A 7431-nucleotide genomic window follows, 5' to 3' on the forward strand; every position below is an offset into this window, starting at 1 on the left:
CACAGATGAACAACCTCCACCCCCTTAATGATCTCTTTGCACTGAATAAACTCAGCTACTATAGTATACTCCTTAACCCTTGCAGCAACCCAACAAGGACCTTATGTTATTATACTTATTTTTTTAAGGAGGTTGCATGCCTAACGTGGGACTCGAACTCACCACCCTGAGATCAAGAGTTTGATTGCTCTTCCAACGGAGCCAGCCAGGTGCCCCGTTATTATATTTTGTGTAGTTGAGGAAACAAGCTTACAGGAGCCTCATCTCAGGCTGTAGTAGCACTCAGACTCAAAAACCCAAACTCTTACCTACTATGTGGTTCCGCTCCTGAATTCGGATTAGGTGCTCAGGAAATCAAAACTGGGATAAGGGGTGTTAATCTCAATAGTGAGAGAGACTCTGGAGCCAGACTGCTGTGATGCCAGTCTTAGCATTGCCCCTTATTACCTGGTAACCCCCGGACAAGGTATTCAGTCCCTGGCTCGGCCTCAGTTTCCTCATCTGTGAAATGGGGGTGACAACAGAGTCCACTTCTTATCCTTGTGGAAACTGAGCAAATGATCCATGTCAAAGGGCTCCCATCATGACAGCATGGACGGGCTACATTTTCCAGGTGTGATTCTACTAGAAGCTGTATCAGTTGTTTGTTTTGTTTTGTTTTTGATGGGGATGGCAGGGCATACATCAACCAAATAATCTAATATTCTTCTGAATAATTTACCTAAGGGGGCTGCAGAACCCTTATTCCAACCCAAGGCTTCCCTGACCTCAAAAAGGACAGGAGTGAACTTAACTTTGGAAAAGAAATCTCTCTTCTAACAACTCCTGACTCCAGCAGAAAAGAGTCCATATGTGAGTGACCTTGGCAAAATCAGGATCGGCAAACTCAGGGCATTCCATTGGGATACTTGATTTCTTCCTACAGGAGACTGTGGGCAAGTCACTTAGGTTCTCTGAGCCTTAGTTTCCTTACTTGCAAATAGAGATACCAACACTTATCTCTCAGGAATGTAGTGACAACGAACCACCTATTAAAAACTAATATTTTAAAGTGTCGCCTCAGTTTCTGGCACTGTATAAGCACTTTAAGTGTATAATGTCATTCGGAGTCTGTATCTACAATGTCATCAGCATCGTGCATGTGTGACGTCATAAGCATCCTGAAGGTACAATGTGATCTAGTCCTTACCTCATTCTTTCTCCTGGTCACTAAACAGGATGTGGTCATCTCATCCTCCAAGGTGAATTTTGCCATCTTTCTCCACCTGAGTCTAGGTCCAAAGTTTGAGTTTAAAAAGAGGCTTCAAGAGTAACTGGATTATTCAAGGGAGCTCCCCCTGCAACCCCCAGCAGCGGTTCCGCCCCACTGGGGTGTAATTCTAGGAAGGTAATGTGAGCCCAGGGGAGGCTAGAGACCCAGCTTCACATTTATTTACTCTGACAGCTAAATTGGTGAGCAAGGGGGGGGGACGTTAGATGAAAGCCATTTCAGAGTAAATACTCAATACAAGATTTAAACATGCAGGTTTGACAAATGGGAAATGAGCAATGGCTAGAGACATAGGCAGTACACCCTTTCCCAGCTCGGGACCCAGTCCTCACCTTGTGACCCTCCTGGGCATTTCCTGTTTGAGTAAAGGAAAGACCACAGAATGGGGGACGGACTGTATGACCTGGGCAAAAGCAATTTGCTCCTCTGGCCTCGGTGTCCCCGTCAGTAAAATGTGTGTGTTATTTGAATCAGATCACCAGGGAGGTGATGGAAACAGCACTAGCCTTGAAGTCAGATAGATCCAAGGTCACTTCCTGGCTGGACGAACTTGGAAAAGTCACCTAACTGGACTTCCGTTTTCTCACCTACGGGGATGATATCAGTCTCAGAGGCGTAAATGGAATAATCAGTGTGACAGGGCCTTTTAGACCTCAAGTATACAGCGAATGTGAGCAACCAGAGTCACCCAGAGTCCCCTACCAGTTCTGACATTCGCTGTGTGAATTCAGGCCAGCTCTTACTCCTTGCCAGGCCAGGCATTGGAAACACAGAGTGAACAACCCTGGTCCTCGCCTGTGAGGAGCCCAGTCTATGGGGAGAGAAGACAGCCCCAGCATTTGCAGCCTGACGTGACAGGAGCTACACAGTGGGTGGCACAGAGGAGGGGCGTTTCACCTGGCTTACAGGGGAGGTGTGGCAGGAAAAGCGTCCTGGAGGAGGTGACCTCTGAGCGGAGTCCTAGAGGATGAGTGACTGTGACTCAGGCTGCGCCTGAGGGGAGCTGGGTCAGGATGGAGAGTGGGTGCCCAGGGAATGGTCTGCTGGATGAGGCTGAGGAGGTCCAAGGAGCCAGACCGTGGCGGGCTGAGTGCCAGGTGAGGAGTTTGGGTTCATCTCGAAAGCTACGCGTCTTGCAGCCACACTGTACAGAAAGCAGCAGAGGCAGTGTGACCTGGTGACTAGGGAGTCTGGGTTTGGAGTCGGGTAGCCTGAGCTCCTCCTGACGCTTTTACATGCTGGTTGGGGGGGCCTAAGGGAGGCACCAAACTCTAGGAGCCTCGGTTTCCTTAACCATAAACGAGGCATTAACAGAGAACCCACATGAGCTGCGATGAGCCCGGAAGACCAAGATACATCTCCAAGTTAGAAGCCTGGCACCGGCCTGGCACCCAGCAAGCACGTGGTCGCCCAGCAAGCGTCATGAGAGCACAGAAAGTGCTCATTAAGTGGTGAGTCCTCAAAGGGCTCGATGTCCCCTCCTCACCGAATTCTGCCCTGGCCGCACTGTTTGAAGATCTCTCCTATTAACCTTTTTCCCAGCAGAGGGTAGAGAAGGCTGAAGGACAGGTTACACTAAGATAAGCCCTGTACACCTGCTAAAGAACGTCAGCTTTCACATATAAACTCTGAGGGGCCATCGCAGGCTTTTAAGCGTGAAGATGACGTGGTCACATTGGGGGTTTGGAAAGATGACTGAAGCAGTGGCTTGAGGATAGACTCGAAGGGGCTGAGTCCTTCACGGAGTCCTGAAGGTATCGCAATAATCTAAGGGACAGGTGAGGCGGCTCTTGCAGGGACAGGAAGGATGGAAAGAAGGAATATAATGAAGACATAATTGTCACCTGTCACTTTGTTATGTTATTTATGACCATATATTATATGTATTTCTAACTATATATAAAACACACATAGGTTCCTAAATAATATTTATACATTGAAGCTACATGATGTTATGTAGAACCATAGTATATATAATATGTAATACATTTATTACCTGTATTATATGAGTCTTTGTAACATCACCAATAACTGATACGTAAAGTTGGTTATTTAGGAGATGGGATGTGAGGAGTGGGGGACCGGTGATGTTCCCCAAGGGCATGGAACACGGGAGCGATTGTGGAGGGGCAAGGGGAAATAATGAGCTCAGTTTGGGCTCAACGGGCCAGGGGAGTATGCAGGTGGAGATGCCCAGGAATGAACTGGGTATTAGGTCTGTGGTTCGGAAGACAGGCTGGAGCTGCAGAAAGGAACCTCAGAGCCATCAGTGCAGGGACAGCAGCTGAAGCCACGGGAGTTGAGATTTTTATAGCATCAAGGATGAACTCCACATACAGAAGAGGGTTGATTTGTTTGCTTTTTGTTTTCAGGGGAAAGCACCTTGTCCCCGAGGCTAATCTTATTTCCAATGAGAACGATTTTTGAATTAGAAAAAAATTTAAATAATTAAAAAAAAATTTTAAAACATACACATTTTATTATTTATATATTCCTGTAAAACCTACGGTGATAGAAGCTACCACAGAATCAGGCGTCTGAGGAGCAGAAAGACAATTAACTGCCTCGGGGGCAGTGAGGATGACCAGGAAGATGTCTGTTTGACAAACGGGGTGCGGATGTGCAGAGGGGACTTCGCAGGTAGAAGGAACATCTTGAACAAGGACACGGGGGTCTGGCAGATCGCATTGCATTTGGGGTGTTCGAGCAGTTGGGTCTGGTTAGGGGGAGAAGGTGTTTGGGGACAGACTGTGGAAGGCCTCATACACCTCGCTTAGCCTATGGGTCTAGGTGTTTGCAAGTGTCTTACCTCCTCTTACGATTAGCTCTCACTTCAATGGCCTTCGTTTTTCTTCCTCCAACATTTTTCTTAAACCTTTTGCCTGGCCGGTGTTTAAACATCCTGCAGCACTCAGCTCATGAGTTGCTTTTTCCAGAAAATGGTCTATGCCCTCACCTCTGTCTCCAGTTTGGTCAGGTGCCCGTCTTCGGCCCTCTCCCGGCTCCTGGATCTTGCCTTTATCATGGCACGTGAGAGTGTGCGGGGGACCGTGGCTTGCATCTCACACTCGCCAAGCCTGGCACGGGGCTGATGGTCTGCGCATGTCTGAAGAATGAGTAACTTTCCTTTTGATGAGATCACCCACCAGAAAGCTTCTCAATAGGGAGAGACCTGTTTTTAGAAGAGGAAAACTTAATTTGTTTGATTTTCTTTGAGGCTACATTTTAAATTCTATTTCTGGCTTACGAAGGTCACAGGACATATTAAAAATGAAATGCCATTCTGTGTAATTAGTAATCCTAGCCAAGTAAGACCAAATGCAGGAGGAAGATACAGTCCCACGTCCTGGGATAAATTCTGACAGATCTGTTTTTTATACCTGGGATTCAAGTCTCTCTCCAGAGACCACTAGGGAGAGCCTGCCTGAGAATGAACCAACCCAGATGAAAACACAATCAAGAGATCGATTCCTGACTGTATCACTTGAACACCTGGACTTTTTGGTTACGTGAGCCAAATAAATTTCTACCAGAAGGCAGCTGGAGTAGTGTTTGTCACTTGAACGGAGTCCTGACCAGCCTGCTTACCCAGCTGGAGCCACCAGTCTAACTCAGGGGATACCTGATGCCAAAGCTCTCTGGGTCTTAGTTTCCCCAGGTGTACAAGGAGGGCGTCTAGTCCGTACCCATGTAATTTTTGTTTTCAGTGCAGCGATGGTACTAGGCATGGACGGCCAGTTCTCTATCTCAAAAGACGTGATGAGGGACTGACCATGCTCACTGTGCACCGTCCTATCACTGTAGTGGGAAAATAGCCAGACGTGAGTGGACATGGCTATGTTCCAAGAAAAATTTATTTTTACAGACGCTGAAATTTAAAATTCATGTATTTTTGATCCGTCACAAAATATACTCTTTTTCCTCAACATTTAAAAGCAAGTAAGCCATTCTTTTTTTTTTTAATTGACCGAAGGCTTTTTTTTTTTTTTTAAGATTTTATTTATTTATTTGACAGAGAGAGAGACAGCCAACAAGAGAGGGAACACAAGCAGGGGGAGTGGGAGAGGAAGAAGCAGGCTCCCAGCGGAGGAGCCCAATGTGGGGCTCGATCCCAGACGCTTAACGACTGAGCCACCCAGGCACCCCGCAAGTAAGCCATTCTTAGCTTTGTGGGGTATACAAAAAGAAGGGACATGCCAGATTGCCCGGGTAACAAACACCAAACTCAGGTGTTTGCAGGCCCGGGTTCTACCTGGTGCTCTCCCATTAACTACATGATCCTAGCCAAGTCCCTTTTTCTCTCTGGGGTTATTTATTTTTCTTCCACCTGGGCCATGAGGGGCCATTGGGTCAGCCTCTCAAGGCCCTTCAGCTCTCAAGTACCACACTTCCAATTTTTCATCAACAAATATTTACTGAGCATCTGTTACATAATACCACACATTGTTTTAAATGTTGGGCATAGAGCAGTGAATAAAAGTTCCTGCTCACATGGAACTTACATTCTAATGAAAAAAATAAAGGTAAAACAAATTGATATTTCAAATTAGGTAGTGGTAAATGCTTGAAGAAAATGAAGAAGGGGGAGAACTGAGAGCTGACAGGACTGTGACTTTAGAAAGGGAGGTCAGGTGGCCGCTTGATCACTGATCTTTGAACAGAGACACGAATGAATGAGAGAGTGGGCTCTCTGGGACAGTTGATGGAAAGGCCTTGGGGTTGGGGCCCCCTTGGATTCAAGAAACAGTAAGGCCAGGGTGCCTGGAGCCCCGTGAACAAAGGTGGTAACAGCGTGCCCTAAGGACAGACAGGCAGTCAGGGACAGGCCATTCAGGGCCCTGTAGGTTTTTGGATTTTACTCAAGGTGTGATGCAAAGCCAGACGCAGGAATGACGTGCTCAGATTTTAAGAAGGATCGCTTTGGCTGACCGTGTGGGAGATTGACTCTACGGAGGCACCAGGGAGGCAGGGAGACCATCAGGAAGGCACTGCAAGAGTCCGGGCAAGAGAGGACAACAGCTGGAACCAAAACAGGGGTGTTGGGGGTGGTGAGAAGTGGTTGAATTCAAGATGGATTTTGAAGGTAAAGTTGACAGGATTTGTTGAAGGACTGGACAAGCAGGAGAGGGAGACATCAGGGTAAGTAGGATAGGATCAAATCATCTTTTAGGATTTATTTGAGAGGGAGGGACACCTGGGTGGCTCAGTTGGTTAAGTGTCTGCCTTCGGCTCAGGTCATGAGCCCGGGGTGCTGGGATGGATCCCCGCATCGGGCTCCTTGCTCAGCGGGGAGCCCGTTTCTCCTTCTGCCTGCAGCTCCCCCTGCTTATGTGCTCTCTCTCTGTCTCTGACAAATAAATAAAATCTTTAAAAAAAAAAGAGAGAGAGAGCAGGGGGAGGGCAGAGGGAGATGGAAAGAATCTCAAGCAGACTCCCAGAGGAGCTCAGAGGCTGATGTGGGGCTCGATCTCACAAGCCTGAGATCATGACCCAAGCCAAAACCAAGAGTTGGGTGCTTAACTGATTGAGCCACCCACGGGCCTTGGGATCAAATCATACTTTAGGAACATAGTGATTACATATAGGAAATACTTAACATTCAATTTGTAAGGCAAGAATTAATCCTATTCCTTTTATACAATAGTATTAAAAAATCACAGATGTATTTGCTGATTCAGAAATTAACTGTATATAACCTAATAGACAGGGGACAGCGCTCTGGAATATTTGGCTTTACAAAACTTTTGCTGTTGATTTTTGACATGCTTTGAAAACATTTCCTCATGTGATCCTCTTACCCAACATGGAGATGCCAGTTACGGATGTCCGTGGTTAGGGTTATATTTTGCATTTGATAAAACAGAGCTGAGATTACAAATATAGCTCATACCTCTTTCCTGAATATTTCCCTCAATCCTTCACTCTTGTAAATTCAAGATTTTATTTATTTGAGAGACAGAGTGCAAAGTGAAAGAGAGAGAGGGAAAGAGCCAGGAAGAGGGACAGAAGGAGAGGGAGAAGCAGACTCCCTGCTGAGCAGGGAGCCCAACACGCGGCTTGATCCCAGGACCCCGGAATTACGACCTGAGCCGAAGGCAGACGTTTAACCAACTGAGCCATCCAGGCGCCCCCACTCTTGTCATTTCAAACAATGGGTCAAC

This window comes from Ursus arctos, unplaced genomic scaffold (assembly GCF_023065955.2).
Source record: "Ursus arctos isolate Adak ecotype North America unplaced genomic scaffold, UrsArc2.0 scaffold_18, whole genome shotgun sequence".
Classification (NCBI taxonomy): Eukaryota; Metazoa; Chordata; class Mammalia; order Carnivora; family Ursidae; genus Ursus; species Ursus arctos.